This window comes from Pristiophorus japonicus, chromosome 3 (genome assembly GCF_044704955.1).
Source record: "Pristiophorus japonicus isolate sPriJap1 chromosome 3, sPriJap1.hap1, whole genome shotgun sequence".
Lineage (NCBI taxonomy): Eukaryota > Metazoa > Chordata > Chondrichthyes > Pristiophoridae > Pristiophorus > Pristiophorus japonicus.
In genome coordinates this window covers 328,543,041-328,559,696 of record NC_091979.1, presented here as the reverse complement: position 1 = coordinate 328,559,696, position 16,656 = coordinate 328,543,041, and the positions used below count along the sequence as shown (strand labels likewise).

The 16,656-nt window shown below is 43.6% G+C and overlaps 6 non-coding genes across 6 annotated transcripts; all 6 read right to left on the bottom strand.

The window, feature by feature from the left end:
• Window positions 1-595: 595 nt before the first annotated feature.
• On the bottom strand, window positions 596-665 carry trnav-aac (transfer RNA valine (anticodon AAC)). Its single transcript has one exon. It is a non-coding gene; the product is annotated as a tRNA-Val (tRNA).
• Window positions 666-3,341: 2,676 nt separating this feature from the next.
• trnav-aac (transfer RNA valine (anticodon AAC)) lies at window positions 3,342-3,414 on the bottom strand. The gene has a single exon. It is a non-coding gene; the product is annotated as a tRNA-Val (tRNA).
• Window positions 3,415-6,088: 2,674 nt separating this feature from the next.
• On the bottom strand, window positions 6,089-6,161 carry trnav-aac (transfer RNA valine (anticodon AAC)). Its single transcript has one exon. It is a non-coding gene; the product is annotated as a tRNA-Val (tRNA).
• Window positions 6,162-8,835: 2,674 nt separating this feature from the next.
• Window positions 8,836-8,908, bottom strand: trnav-aac (transfer RNA valine (anticodon AAC)). Its single transcript has one exon. It is a non-coding gene; the product is annotated as a tRNA-Val (tRNA).
• A 2,673-nt stretch (window positions 8,909-11,581) lies between these two features.
• Window positions 11,582-11,654, bottom strand: trnav-cac (transfer RNA valine (anticodon CAC)). Its single transcript has one exon. It is a non-coding gene; the product is annotated as a tRNA-Val (tRNA).
• Window positions 11,655-14,327: 2,673 nt separating this feature from the next.
• Window positions 14,328-14,400, bottom strand: trnav-cac (transfer RNA valine (anticodon CAC)). The gene has a single exon. It is a non-coding gene; the product is annotated as a tRNA-Val (tRNA).
• Window positions 14,401-16,656: the final 2,256 nt, after the last annotated feature.

Genomic DNA, 16,656 nt, shown 5'->3' with positions numbered 1-16,656 from the left:
GCAAAACGTGGCAATCAGATAATTAATGCTGTTTCCAGTGAAGAAGTGTTCGTGCAAGCTGGGGCTCGAACTCAGGAAGCTGAGATGAAGCATCTTATGAGGCTGCTGTTCGGAGCACGGGGAGCGTTGTCTGGAACGGTGGCATTTTGCAGCCCAGTGAAGGGCGGTAAACCGCTGTTTGATGCTGCATTCTCCGCTTTCCGCCGGCAGCGGCTGATTGGAGAGTGTGGGAGCGGAAGTTAGGGCTTGTCCCGCCCTCACTCACTCTGGAGCTGGGGAAGAGCGATTAGTCGATGGGTTTGTTTGTGGCTTTAATTTTCTGTTGTGAAGCGTGGTGGCGTGGCAGGATCCTTTAATAATCTCTCACAGCTGACCTGAATGCACGGAATGTGCAGCTTTGAGATATGGTTTCTCCAGCGTCAGGGCTGGAAACGGGAGGGAGTGAGAGACACTGTGTAGAATTTGAGTGTGAACAGAACTGCAGAGAGAAATCAGCAAATGGAACAGCATCGTGAGACACTGCACTCTGTTAACATTGAACCACTAATCTGAATGATTTAATTTTATCTTATAATTAATTGAACACGTTTGCATAATGTTCAGCCCGGTTTCGAACCGGGGACCTTTCGCGTGTTAGGCGAACGTGATAACCACTACACTACGGAAACGCTGGTGCAGTAACATTGTTGGGAACATAACCAGAGCTTTAACCTCAACAGCTGGACTACACTTCTGGAGCTTGTGTCACGAGAATCGAATAACGGTGCTATATTTAGCAAGGTTGTGAGTGTGGCAGGAATTGATCCCGTGTTTCTCTGCCTTTATACATAGGAACAGGAGTGGCCATTCCTCAGCAAGTGGTTAGAATCTGGAATACACTTCTCTAAAGGGCGGTGGAGTCAGACTCAAACTTATCTTTCAAAACGGAGTTGGATAAGCATCCGAATGAAAAAAATTGCACAGCTGTGGGTAAATGACAGGGGAGTGAGACTTGTTGAGAGTTGGCATGGGCTCGACGGGCTGCATCCATTCCCTTATTCTTTGATTCTATAAGTTAGTGGCACATTTAATAGTGTGCATGTCAGCAGAATATTGAAAGGGACATGGATTCAGTCGGCACAACGAGAGGCATCTGATTCAGAAGATTCCGGTGCATGAAAATTCGGGTTTAATGACTTTAAAAGCATCATTTTCTTTTGTGAAGATTCGGTCAGAGAAATGTTTGAAAAAGAATTTTTTGCTGAAAAGGGCTCAGCACTTCATCTTCTTTTTGGCTGTTAGGGCCACACTTCTTTTCGATGGTATTCTTCCAGAATGTATATTTTCTTTGCTGTTTCACAATAACCAGTCCCTTGCACTGCAGTCTATCTCACTGTTTCCAACGTCTCATGTACATGTTACCAGCAATGAACATTTTGAAGCAGACTTCTAAAGCACAGTGTCCAAAATGGTTTATGGATTCAGAGGTAAAGTGCAGAGCACAGATAAGTTATTCAATTAAGGATTCTCCTTCAGATAATATTTCTTTAGTTGTGCAAATGAAGATCATCAGTCAATTAATGATGTTTTCCCATGAAAGCAGGATAACATTTAATGATTATGCATTTTCTAAGTAAAAGCCCAGGTGATTCAAGGCGAAGTGGCAAATTGGATCCAAATTTGGCTCAGAGGCAGGAAGCAAAGGGTAATGTTTGATGGGTGTTTTTGTGACTGGAAGGATGTTTCCAGTGTGGTTCCACAGTTTTCAGTGCCAGATCCATTGCTTATTATGGTATTTATCAATGATCTAAACTTGAATATAGGTGTTCTGATTACGAAGTTTTCAGGTGTTATTAAAATAGGCAGTGTGGTTGATAATGAAGAAGAAAGCTGGAGACTCCAGGAAGATATCAATCAACTGATAAGGGGGTAGAGCAGTGGCAAACTGAATTTAATCCAGAGATGTGAGAGATCGCGCATTTGTGGAGGGCTAACAAGGAAAGGGAATACACATCAACTGGTATGACATTGAGAAGTGTAGAGGAAAAAAGGTAACTGGGATTGCTTGTCCACAGATCCCTGAAGGTAGCTGACCAGTTGGAAAAGTTGATTAAGAATTCATATGGAATGGTTGCATTTATTGGCAGAAGCAAGGAACAGAACAGCAAGTGGGTTATGCTAGAACTGTATTAAATTCTGGTTAGGCCACAGCTGGAGTTCTGCGTGCAGTTCTGGTCACCGCATTGAAGGAATAATGTGAATACGCTGGAGAGGGTACAGAGGAGATTTACGTAGATGTTGCCGGGAGTGGAGCAACTTTGCTATGAGGACAGATTGGATAGGATGGGTTTGTTTTCCTTGGAACAGAGGAAGCTGATGGGCGACCGCATTGAGGTGTATAAAAATAGGAGGGGCCTAGATATTGTTGATTAAAAGGGTCTATTTCACATAGTGGAGTGGTCAACAACCAGGCTGCATAATTTAAAAGTAATTAGTGTAAGGGTTAAAGGGGATTTGAAGTGAACATTCTGCATGCAGATGTTTGTGGGGGTCTCAAACTCACTGCCTGAAAGTGTGGTGCAGGCAGAAACCCTCACCACATTTAACCAGTTCGTAGATGTGCACATGAAATGCAATAAGGTGCAGGGGTACACACCTAAAACTGGGCATTTGTTGGCCGGTGCAGATACGATGGGCGTAAATGACTCTTTCCATGCTGAAAACCTCTATGATTATATAATTATCGGTTAGGATTGCTTTCATGATGCAAAACGTGGCAATCAGATAATTAATGGTGTTTCCAGTGAAGAAGTGTTCGTGCAAGCTGGGGCTCGAACTCAGGAAGCTGAGATGAAGCATCTTATGAGGCTGCTGTTCGGAGCACGGGGAGCGTTGTCTCGAATGGTGCCATTTTGCAGCCCAGTGAAGGGCGGTAAACCGCTGTTTGATGCTGCATTCTCCGCTTTCCGCCGGCAGCGGCTGATTGGAGAGTGTGGGAGCGGAAGTTAGGGCTTGTCCCGCCCTCACTCACTCTGGAGCTGAGGAAGAGCGATTAGTCGATGGGTTTGTTTGTGGCTTTAATTTTCTGTTGTGAAGCGTGGTGGCGTGGCAGGATCCTTTAATAATCTCTCACAGCTGACCTGAATGCACGGAATGTGCAGCTTTGAGATATGGTTTCTCCAGCGTCAGGATTGGAAACGGGAGGGAGTGAGAGACACTGTGTAGAATTTGAGTGTGAACAGAACTGCAGAAAGAAATCAGCAAATGGAATAGCATCGTGAGACACTGCACTCTGTTAACATTGAACCACTAATCTGAATGATTTAATTTTATCTTATAATTAATTGAACACGTTTGCATAATGTTTCCGCCCGGTTTCGAACCGGGGACCTTTCGCGTGTTAGGCGAACGTGATAACCACTACACTACGGAAACGCTGGTGCAGTAACATCGTTGGGAACTTAACCAGAGCTTTAACCTCAACAGCTGGACTACACTTCTGGAGCTTGTGTCACGAGAATCGAATAACGGTGCTATATTTAGCAAGGTTGTGAGTGTGGCAGGAATTGATCCCGTGTTTCTCTTCCTTTATACATAGGAACAGGAGTGGCCATTCCTCAGCAAGTGGTTAGAATCTGGAATACACTTCTCTGAAGGGCGGTGGAGTCAGACTCAATCTTATCTTTCAAAACGGAGTTGGATAAGTATCCGAATGAAAAAAATTGCACAGCTGTGGGTAAATGACAGGGGAGTGAGACTTGTTGAGAGTTGGCATGGGCTCGACGGGCTGCATCCATTCCCTTATTCTTTGATTCTATAAGTTAGTGGCACATTTAATAGTGTGCATGTCAGCAGAATATTGAAAGGGACATGGATTCAGTCGGCACAACGAGAGGCATCTGATTCAGAAGATTCCGGTGCATGTAAATTCGGGTTTAATGACTTTAAAAGCATCATTTTTCTTTTGTGAAGATTCGGTCAGAGAAATGTTTGAAAAAGAATTTTTTGCTGAAAAGGGCTCAGCACTTCATCTTCTTTTTGGCTGTTAGGGCCACACTTCTTTTCGATGGTATTCTTCCAGAATGTATATTTTCTTTGCTGTTTCACAATAACTAGTCCCTTGCACTGCAGTCTATCTCACTGTTTCCAACGTCTCATGTACATGTTACCAGCAATGAACATTTTGAAGCAGACTTCTAAAGCACAGTGTCCAAAATGGTTTATGGATTCAGAGGTAAAGTGCAGAGCACAGATAAGTTATTCAATTAAGGATTCTCCTTCAGATAACATTTCTTTAGTTGTGCAAATGAAGATCATCAGTCAATTAATGATGTTTTCCCATGAAGGCAGGATAACATTTAATGATTATGCATTTTCTAAGTAAAAGCCCATGTGATTCAGGGCGAAGTGGCAAATTGGATCCAAATTTGGCTCAGAGGCAGGAAGCAAAGGGTAATGTTTGATGGGTGTTTTTGTGACTGGAAGGATGTTTCCAGTGTGGTTCCACAGTTTTCAGTGCCAGATCCATTGCTTTTTATGGTATTTATCAATGATCTAAACTTGAATATAGGTGTTATGATTACGAAGTTTTCAGGTGTTATTAAAATAGGCAGTGTGGTTGATAATGAAGAAGAAAGCTGGAGACTCCAGGAAGATATCAATCAACTGATAAGGGGGTGGTGCAGTGGCAAATTGAATTTAAACCAGAGATGTGAGAGATCGCGCATTTGTGGAGGGCTAACAAGGAAAGGGAATACACATCAACTGGTATGACATTGAGAAGTGTAGAGGAACAAAGGTAACTGGGATTGCTTGTCCACAGATCCCTGAAGGTAGCTGGCCAGTTGGAAAAGTTGGTTAAGAAGTCATATGGAATGGTTGCATTTATTGGCAGAAGCAAGGAAGAGTACAGCAAGTGGGTTATGCTAGAACTGTATAAAATTCTGGTTAGGCCACAGCTGGAGTACTGCGTGCAGTTCTGTTTACCGCATTGATGGAAGAACGTGAATACGCTGGAGAGGGTACAGAGGAGATTTACGTAGATGTTGCCGGGAGTGGAGCAACTTTGCTATGAGGACAGATTGGATAGGATGGGTTTGTTTTCCTTGGAACAGAGGAGGCTGATGGGCGACAGCATTGAGGTGTATAAAAATAGGAGGGGCCTAGATATTGTTGATTAAATGGGTCTATTTCACATAGTGGAGTGGTCAACAACCAGGCTGCATAATTTGAAAGTAATTAGTGTAAGGGTTAAAGGGGATTTGAAGTGAACATTCTGCATGCAGATGTTTGTGGGGGTCTCAAACTCACTGCCTGAAGGTGTGGTGCAGGCAGAAACCCTCACCACATTTAACCAGTTCGTAGATGTGCACATGAAATGCAATCAGGTGCAGGGGTACACACCTAAAACTGGGCATTTGTTGGCCGGTGCAGATACGATGGGCTTAAATGACTCCTTCCATGCTGTAAACCTCTATGATTATATAATTATCGGTTAGGATTACTTTCATGATGCAAAACGTGGCAATCAGATAATTAATGGTGTTTCCAGTGAAGAAGTGTTCGTGCAAGCTGGGGCTCGAACTCAGGAAGCTGAGATCAAGCATCTTGTGAGGCTGTTGTTCGGAGCAGGTGGAGCGTTGTCTCGAACGGTGGCATTTTGAAGCCCAGTGAAGGGCGGTAAACCGCTGTTTGATGCTGCATTCTCCGCTTTCCGCCGGCAGCGGCTGATTGGAGAGTGTGGGAGCGGAAGTTAGGGCTTGTCCCGCCCTCACTCACTCTGGAGCTGGGGAAGAGCGATTCGTCGATGGGTTTGTTTGTGGCTTTAATTTTCTGTTGTGAAGCGTGGTGGCGTGGCAGGATCCTTTAATAATCTCTCACAGCTGACCTGAATGCACGGAATGTGCAGCTTTGAGATATGGTTTCTCCAGCGTCAGGGCTGGAAACGGGAGGGAGTGAGAGACACTGTGTAGAATTTGAGTGTGAACAGAACTGCAGAGAGAAATCAGCAAATGGAACAGCATCGTGAGACACTGCACTCTGTTAACATTGAACCACTAATATGAAGAATTTAATTTTATCTTGTCATGAATTGAACACGTTTGCATAATGTTTCCGCCCGGTTTCGAACCGGGGACCTTTCGCGTGTTAGGCGAACGTGATAACCACTACACTACGGAAACGCTGTGGCAGTAACATTGTTGGGAACATAACCAGAGCTTTAACCTCAACAGCTGGACGACACTTCTGGAGCTTGTGTCACGAGAATAGAATGACGGTGCTATATTTAGCAAGGTTGTGAGTGTGGCAGGAATTGATCCCGTGTTTATCTGCCTTTATACATAGGAACAGGAGTGGCCATTCCTCAGCAAGTGGTTAGAATCTGGAATACACTTCTCTAAAGGGCGGTGGAGTCAGACTCAATCTTATCTTTCAAAACGGAGTTGGATAAGTATCCGAATGAAAAAAATTGCACAGCTGTGGGTAAATGACAGGGGAGTGAGACTTGTTGAGAGTTGGCATGGGCTCGACGGGCTGCATCCATTCCCTTATGCTTTGATTCTATAAGTTAGTGGCACATTTGATAGTGTGCATGTCAGCAGAATATTGAAAGGGACATGGATTCAGTCGGCACAACGAGAGGCATCTGATTCAGAAGATTCCGGTGCATGTAAATTCGGGTTTAATGACTTTAAAAGCATCATTTTTCTTTTGTGAAGATTCGGTCAGAGAAATGTTTGAAAAAGAATTTTTTGCTGAAAAGGGCTCAGCACTTCATCTTCTTTTTGGCTGTTAGGGCCACACTTCTTTTCGATGGTATTCTTCCAGAATGTATATTTTCTTTGCTGTTTCACAATAACCAGTCCCTTGCACTGCAGTCTATCTCACTGTTTCCAACGTCTCATGTACATGTTACCAGCAATGAACATTTTGAAGCAGACTTCTAAAGCACAGTGTCCAAAATGGTTTATGGATTCAGAGGTAAAGTGCAGAGCACAGATAAGTTATTCAATTAAGGATTCTCCTTCAGATAACATTTCTTTAGTTGTGCAAATGAAGATCATCAGTCAATTAATGATGTTTTCCCATGAAGGCAGGATAACATTTTATGATTATGCATTTTCTAAGTAAAAGCCCATGTGATTCAGGGCGAAGTGGCAAATTGGATCCAAATTTGGCTCAGAGGCAGGAAGCAAAGGGTAATGTTTGATGGGTGTTTTTGTGACTGGAAGGATGTTTCCAGTGTGGTTCCACAGTTTTCAGTGCCAGATCCATTGCTTTTTATGGTATTTATCAATGATCTAAACTTGAATATAGGTGTTATGATTACGAAGTTTTCAGGTGTTATTAAAATAGGCAGTGTGGTTGATAATGAAGAAGAAAGCTGGAGACTCCAGGAAGACATCAATCAACTGATAAGGGGGTAGTGCAGTGGCAAATTGAATTTAAACCAGAGATGTGAGAGATCGCGCATTTGTGGAGCGCTAACAAGGAAAGGGAATACACATCAACTGGTATGACATTGAGAAGTGTAGAGGAACAAAGGTAACTGGGATTGCTTGTCCACAGCTCCCTGAAGGTAGCTGGCCAGTTGGAAAAGTTGGTTAAGAAGTCATATGGAATGGTTGCATTTATTGGCAGAAGCAAGGAAGAGTACAGCAAGTGGGTTATGCTAGAACTGTATAAAATTCTGGTTAGGCCACAGCTGGAGTACTGCGTGCAGTTCTGTTTACCGCATTGATGGAAGAACGTGAATACGCTGGAGAGGGTACAGAGGAGATTTACGTAGATGTTGCCGGGAGTGGAGCAACTTTGCTATGAGGACAGATTGGATAGGATGGGTTTGTTTTCCTTGGAACAGAGGAGGCTGATGGGCGACAGCATTGAGGTGTATAAAAATAGGAGGGGCCTAGATATTGTTGATTAAAAGGGTCTATTTCACATAGTGGAGTGGTCAACAACCAGGCTGCATAATTTAAAAGTAATTAGTGTAAGGGTTAAAGGGGATTTGAAGTGAACATTCTGCATGCAGATGTTTGTGGGGGTCTCAAACTCACTGCCTGAAAGTGTGGTGCAGGCAGAAACCCTCACCACATTTAACCAGTTCTTAGATGTGCACATGAAATGCAATAAGGTGCAGGGGTACACACCTAAAACTGGGCATTTGTTGGCCGGTGCAGATACGATGGGCTTAAATGACTCCTTCCATGCTGTAAACCTCTATGATTATATAATTATCGGTTAGGATTACTTTCATGATGCAAAACGTGGCAATCAGATAATTAATGGTGTTTCCAGTGAAGAAGTGTTCGTGCAAGCTGGGGCTCGAACTCAGGAAGCTGAGATCAAGCATCTTGTGAGGCTGTTGTTCGGAGCAGGTGGAGCGTTGTCTCGAACGGTGGCATTTTGAAGCCCAGTGAAGGGCGGTAAACCGCTGTTTGATGCTGCATTCTCCGCTTTCCGCCGGCAGCGGCTGATTGGAGAGTGTGGGAGCGGAAGTTAGGGCTTGTCCCGCCCTCACTCACTCTGGAGCTGGGGAAGAGCGATTAGTCGATGGGTTTGTTTGTGGCTTTAATTTTCTGTTGTGAAGCGTGGTGGCGTGGCAGGATCCTTTAATAATCTCTCACAGCTGACCTGAATGCACGGAATGTGCAGCTTTGAGATATGGTTTCTCCAGCGTCAGGGCTGGAAACGGGAGGGAGTGAGAGACACTGTGTCGAATTTGAGTGTGAACAGAACTGCAGAGAGAAATCAGCAAATGGAACAGCATCGTGAGACACTGCACTCTGTTAACATTGAACCACTAATATGAATGATTTAATTTTATCTGATCATGAATTGAACACGTTTGCATAATGTTTCCGCCCGGTTTCGAACCGGGGACCTTTCGCGTGTTAGGCGAATGTGATAACCACTACACTACGGAAACGCTGGTGCAATAACATCGTTGGGAACATAACCAGAGCTTTAACCTCAACAGCTGGACTACACTTCTGGAGCTTGTGTCACGAGAATCGAATAACGGTGCGATATTTAGCAAGGTTGTGAGTGTGGCAGGAATTGATCCCGTGTTTCTCTGCCTTTATACATAGGAACAGGAGTGGCCATTCCTCAGCAAGTGGTTAGAATCTGGAATACACTTCTCTAAAGGGCGGTGGAGTCAGACTCAATCTTATCTTTCAAAACGGAGTTGGATAAGTATCCGAATGAAAAAAATTGCACAGCTGTGGGTAAATGACAGGGGAGTGAGACTTGTTGAGAGTTGGCATGGACTCGACGGGCTGCATCCATTCCCTTATTCTTTGATTCTATGAGTTAGTGGCACATTTAGTAGTGTGCATGTCAGCAGAATATTGAAAGGGACATGGATTCAGTCGACACAACGAGAGGCATCTGATTCAGAAGATTCGGGTGCACGAAAATTCGGGTTTAATGACTTTAAAAGCATCATTTTTCTTTTATGAAGATTCGGTCAGAGAAATGTTTGAAAAATAATTTTTTGCTGAAAAGGGCTCAGCACTTTATCTTCTTTTTGGCTGTTAGGGCCACACTTCTTTTCGATGGTATTCTTCCAGAATTTATATTTTCTTTGCTGTTTCACAATAACCAGTCCCTTGCACTGCAGTCTATCTCACTGTTTCCAACGTCTCGTATACATGTTACCAGCAATGAACATTTTGAAGCAGACTTCTAAAGCACAGTGTCCAAAATGGTTTATGGATTCAGAGGTAAAGTGCAGAGCACAGATAAGTTATTCAATTAAGGATTCTCCTTCAGTTAACATTTCTTTAGTTGTGCAAATGAAGATCATCAGTCAATTAATGATGTTTTCCCACAAAGGCAGGATAACATTTAATGATTATGCATTTTCTAAGTAAAAGCCCATGTGATTCAGGGCGAAGTGGCAAATTAGATCCAAATTTGGCTCAGAGGCAGGAAGCAAAGGGTAATGTTTGATGGGTGTTTTTGTGACTGGAAGGATGTTTCCAGTGGGGTTCCACAGTTTTCAGTGCCAGATCCATTGCTTTTTATGGTATTTATCAATGATCTAAACTTGAATATAGGTGTTATGCTTACGAAGTTTTCAGGTGTTATTAAAATAGGCAGTGTGGTTGATAATGAAGAAGAAAGCTGGAGACTCCAGGAAGATATCAATCAACTGATAAGGGGGTAGAGCAGTGGCAAATGGAATTTAATCCAGAGATGTGAGAGATCGCGCATTTGTGGAGGGCTAACAAGGAAAGGGAATACACATCAACTGGTATGACATTGAGAAGTGTAGAGGATAAAGGTAACTGGGATTGCTTGTCCACAGATCCCCGAAGGTAGCTGGCCAGTTGGAAAAGTTGGTTAAGAAGTCATATGGAATGGTTGCATTTATTGGCAGAAGCAAGGAACAGAACAGCAAGTGGTTTATGCTAGAACTGTATAAAATTCTGGTTAGGCCACAGCTGGAGTACTGCGTGCAGTTCTAGTCACCGCATTGAAGGAAGGACGGAAATACGCTGGAGAGGGTACAGAGGAGCTTTACGTAGTTGTTGCCGGCAGTGGAGCAACTTTGCTATGAGGACAGATTGGATAGGATGGGTTTGTTTTCCTTGGAACAGAGGAGGCTGATGGGCGACAGTATTGAGGTGTATAAAAATAGGAGGGGCCTAGATATTGTTGTTTAAAAGGGTCTATTTCACATAGCGGAGTGGTCAACAACCAGGCTGCATAATTTAAAAGTAATTAGTGTAAGGGTTAAAGGGGATTTGAAGTGAACATTCTGCATGCAGATGTTTGTGGGGGTCTCAAACTCACTGCCTGAAAGTGTGGTGCAGGCAGAAACCCTCACCACATTTAACAAGTTCTTAGATGTGCACATGAAATGCAATAAGGTGCAGGGGGACACACCTAAAACTGGGCATTTGTTGGCCGGTGCAGATACGATGGGCTTAAATGACTCCTTCCATGCTGTAAACCTCTATGATTATATAATTATCGGTTAGGATTACTTTCATGATGCAAAACGTGGCAATCAGATAATTAATGGTGTTTCCAGTGAAGAAGTGTTCGTGCAAGCTGGGGCTCGAACTCAGGAAGCTGAGATGAAGCATCTTATGAGGCTGCTGTTCGGTGTACGGGGGGCGTTGTCTCGAACGGTGGCATTTTGCAGCCCAGTGAAGGGCGGTAAACCGCTGTTTGATGCTGCATTCTCCGCTTTCCGCCGGCAGCGGCTGATTGGAGAGTGTGGGAGCGGAAGTTCGGGCTTGTCCCGCCCTCACTTAGTCTGGAGCTGGGGAAGAGCGATTAGTCGATGGGTTTGTTTGTGGCTTTAATTTTCTGTTGTGAAGCGTGGTGGCGTGGCAGGATGCTTTAATAATCTCTCACAGCTGACCTGAATGCACGGAATGTGCAGCTTTGAGATATGGTTTCTCCAGCGTCAGGGCTGGAAACGGGAGGGAGTGAGAGACACTGTGAAGAATTTGAGTGTGAACAGAACTGCAGAGAGAAATCAGCAAATGGACCAGCATCGTGAGACACTGCACTCTGTTAATATTGAACCACGAATATGAATGATTTAATTTTAGCTAATCATTAATTGAACACGTTTGCATAATGTTTCCTCCTGGTTTCGAACCAGGGACCTTTCGCGTGTGAGGCGAACGTGATAACCACTACACTACGGAAATGCTGTGGCAGTCGCATTGTTGGGAACATAACCAGAGCTTTAACCTCAACAGCTGGACTACACTGATGGAGCTTGTGTCACGAGAATAGAATGACGGTGCTATATTTAGCAAGGTTGTGAGTGTGGCAGGAATTGATCCCGTGTTTCTCTGCCTTTATACAGAGGAACAGGAGTGGCCATTCCTCAGCAAGTGGTTAAAATCTGGAATACACTGCTCTAAAGGGCGGTGGAGTCAGACTCATTCTTATCTTTCAAAACGAGTTGGATAAGTATCCGAATGAAAAAAATTGCACAGCTTTGTGTAAATGACAGGGGAGTGAGACTTGTTGAGAGTTGGCATGGGCTCGACGGGCTGCAACCATTCCCTTATTCTTTGATTGTATAAGTTAGTGGCACATTTAATAGTGTGCATGTCAGCAGAATATCGAAAGGGGCGTGGATTCAGTCGGCACAACGAGAGCCATCTGATTCAGAAGATTTGGGTGCACGAAAATTCGGGTTTAATGACTTTAAAAGCATCATTTTTGTTTTGTGAAGATTCGGTCAGAAAAATGTTTGGGAAAATAATTTTTTGCTGAAAAGGGCTCAGCACTTCATCTTCTTTTTGGCTGTTAGGGTCAGACTTCTTTTCGATGGTATTCTTCCAGAATGTATATTTTCTTTGCTGTTTCACAATAACCAGTCCCTTGCACTACAGTCTATCTCACTGTTTCCAACGTCCCATGTACATGTTACCAGCAAGGAACATTTTGAAGCAGACTTCTAAAGCACACTGTCCAAAATGGTTTATGGATTCAGAGGTAAAGTGCAGAGCACAGATAAGTTATTCAATTAAGGACTCTCCTTCAGTTAACATTTCTTTAGTTGTGCAAATGAAGATCATCAGTCAATTAATGATGTTTTCCCATGAAGGCAGGATAACATTTAATGATCATGCATTTTCTAAGTAAATGCCCATGTGATTCAGGGCGAAGTGGCATATTGGATCCAAATTTGGCTCAGAGGCAGTAAGCAAAGGGTAATGTTTGATGGGTGTTTTTGTGACTGGAAGGATGATTCCAGTGGGGTTCTGCAGTTTTCAGTGCCAGATCCATTGCTTTTTATGGTATTTATCAATGATCTAAACTTGAATATAGGTGTTATGATTACGAAGTTTTCAGGTGTTATTAAAATAGGCAGTGGGTTGATAATGAAGAAGAAAGCTGAAGACTCCAGGAAGATATCAATCAACAGATAAGGGGGTAGAGCAGTGGCAAATGGAATTTAATCCAGAGATGTTAGTGGTAGCGCATTTGTGGAGGGCTAACAAGAAAAGGGAATATACATCAACTGGTATGACATTGAGAAGTGTAGAGGAACAAAGGAAACTGGGATTGCTTGTCCACAGATCCCTGAAGGTAGCTGGCCAGTTGGAAAAGTTGGTTAAGAAGTCATATGGAATGGTAGCATTTACTGGCAGAAGCAAGGAACAGAACAGCAAGTGGGTTATGCTAGAACTGTATAAAATTCTGGTTAGGCCACAGCTGGATTACTGCGTGCAGTTCTAGTCACCGCATTGAAGGAAGGACGTGAATACGCTGGAGAGGGTACAGAGGAGATTTACGTAGTTGTTGCCGGGAGTGGAGCAACTTTGCTATGAGGACAGATTGGATAGGATGGGTTTGTTTTCCTTGGAACAGAGGAGGCTGATGGGCGACAGTATTGAAGTGTATAAAAATAGGAGGGGCCTAGATATTGTTGTTTAAAAGGGTCTATTTCACATAGCGGAGTGGTCAACAACCAGGCTGCATAATTTCAAAGTAATTAGTGTAAGGGTTAAAGGGGATTTGAAGTGAACATTCTGCATGCAGATGTTTGTGGGGGTCTCAAACTCACTGCCTGAAAGTGTGGTGCAGGCAGAAACCCTCACCACATTTAACAAGTTCTTAGATGTGCACATGAAATGCAATAAGGTGCAGGGGGACACACCTAAAACTGGGCATTTGTTGGCCGGTGCAGATACGATGGGCTTAAATGACTCCTTCCATGCTGTAAACCTCTATGATTATATAATTATCGGTTAGGATTACTTTCATGATGCAAAACGTGGCAATCAGATAATTAATGGTGTTTCCAGTGAAGAAGTGTTCGTGCAAGCTGGGGCTCGAACTCAGGAAGCTGAGATGAAGCATCTTATGAGGCTGCTGTTCGGTGTACGGGGGGCGTTGTCTCGAACGGTGGCATTTTGCAGCCCAGTGAAGGGCGGTAAACCGCTGTTTGATGCTGCATTCTCCGCTTTCCGCCGGCAGCGGCTGATTGGAGAGTGTGGGAGCGGAAGTTCGGGCTTGTCCCGCCCTCACTCATTCTGGAGCTGGGGAAGAGCGATTAGTCGATGGGTTTGTTTGTGGCTTTAATTTTCTGTTGTGAAGCTTGGTGGCGTGGCAGGATCCTTTAATAATCTCTCACAGCTGACCTGAATGCACGGAATGTGCAGCTTTGAGATATGGTTTCTCCAGCGTCAGGGCTGGAAACGGGAGGGAGTGAGAGACACTGTGAAGAATTTGAGTGTGAACAGAACTGCAGAGAGAAATCAGCAAATGGAACAGCATCGTGAGACACTGCACTCTTTTAATATTGAACCACGAATATGAATGATTTAATTTTAGCTAATCATTAATTGAACACGTTTGCATAATGTTTCCTCCCGGTTTCGAACCAGGGACCTTTCGCGTGTGAGGCGAACGTGATAACCACTACACTACGGAAATGCTGTGGCAGTCGCATTGTTGGGAACATAACCAGAGCTTTAACCTTAACAGCTGGACTACACTGATGGAGCTTGTGTCACGAGAATAGAATGACGGTGCTATATTTAGCAAGGTTGTGAGTGTGGCAGGAATTGATCCCGTGTTTCTCTGCCTTTATACAGAGGAACAGGAGTGGCCATTCCTCAGCAAGTGGTTAAAATCTGGAATACACTGCTCTAAAGGGCGGTGGAGTCAGACTCATTCTTATCTTTCAAAACGAGTTGGACAAGTATCCGAATGAAAAAAATTGCACAGCTGTGTGTAAATGACAGGGGAGTGAGACTTGTTGAGAGTTGGCATGGGCTCGACGGGCTGCAACCATTCCCTTATTCTTTGATTGTATAAGTTAGTGGCACATTTAATAGTGTGCATGTCAGCAGAATATCGAAAGGGACATGGATTCAGTCGGCACAACGAGAGGCATCTGATTCAGAAGATTTGGGTGCACGAAAATTCGGGTTTAATGACTTTAAAAGCATCATTTTTGTTTTGTGAAGATTCGGTCAGAAAAATGTTTGGGAAAAGAATTTTTTGCTTAAAAGGGCTCAGCACTTCATCTTCTTTTTGGCTGTTAGGGTCACACTTCTTTTCGATGGTATTCTTCCAGAATGTATATTTTCTTTGCTGTTTCACAATAACCAGTCCCTTGCACTACAGTCTATCTCACTGTTTCCAACGTCCCATGTACATGTTACCAGCAAGGAACATTTTGAAGCAGACTTCTAAAGCACACTGTCCAAAATGGTTTATGGATTCAGAGGTAAAGTGCAGAGCACAGATAAGTTATTCAATTAAGGTCTCTCCTTCAGTTAACATTTCTTTAGTTGTGCAAATGAAGATCATCAGTCAATTAATGATGTTTTCCCATGAAGGCAGGATAACATTTAATGATTATGCATTTTCTAAGTAAATGCCCATGTGATTCAGGGCGAAGTGGCATATTGGATCCAAATTTGGCTCAGAGGCAGTAAGCAAAGGGTAATGTTTGATGGGTGTTTTTGTGACTGGAAGGATGATTCCAGTGGGGTTCCGCAGTTTTCAGTGCCAGATCCATTGCTTTTTATGGTATTTATCAATGATCTAAACTTGAATATAGGTGTTATGATTACGAAGTTTTCAGGTGTTATTAAAATAGGCAGTGGGTTGATAATGAAGAAGAAAGCTGGAGACTCCAGGAAGATATCAATCAACTGATAAGGGGGTAGAGCAGTGGCAAATGGAATTTAATCCAGAGATGTGAGAGATCGCGCATTTTTGGAGGGCTAACAAGGAAAGGGAATACACATCAACTGGTATGACATTGAGAAGTGTAGAGGATAAAGGTAACTGGGATTGCTTGTCCACAGATCCCCGAAGGTAGCTGGCCAGTTGGAAAAGTTGGTTAAGAAGTCATATGGAATGGTTGCATTTATTGGCAGAAGCAAGGAACAGAACAGCAAGTGGTTTATGCTAGAACTGTATAAAATTCTGGTTAGGCCAAAGCTGGAGTACTGCGTGCAGTTCTAGTCACCGCATTGAAGGAAGGACGTGAATACGCTGGAGAGGGTACAGAGGAGCTTTACGTAGTTGTTGCCAGCAGTGGAGCAACTTTGCTATGAGGACAGATTGGATAGGATGGGTTTGTTTTCCTTGGAACAGAGGAGGCTGATGGGCGACAGTATTGAGGTGTATAAAAAAAAAGAGGGGCCTAGATATTGTTGTTTAAAAGGGTCTATTTCACATAGCGGAGTGGTCAACAACCAGGCTGCATAATTTAAAAGTAATTAGTGTAAGGGTTAAAGGGGATTTGAAGTGAACATTCTGCTTGCAGATGTTTGTGGGGGTCTCAAACTCACTGCCTGAAAGTGTGGTGCAGGCAGAAACCCTCACCACATTTAACAAGTTCTTAGATGTGCACATGAAATGCAATAAGGTGCAGGGGGACACACCTAAAACTGGGCATTTGTTGGCCGGTGCAGATACGATGGGCTTAAATGACTCCTTCCATGCTGTAAACCTCTATGATTATATAATTATCGGTTAGGATTACTTTCATGATGCAAAACGTGGCAATCAGATAATTAATGGTGTTTCCAGTGAAGAAGTGTTCGTGCAAGCTGGGGCTCGAACTCAGGAAGCTGAGATGAAGCATCTTATGAGGCTGCTGTTCGGTGTCCGGGGAGCGTTGTCTCGAACGGTGGCATTTTGCAGCCCAGTGAAGGGCGGTAAACCGCTGTT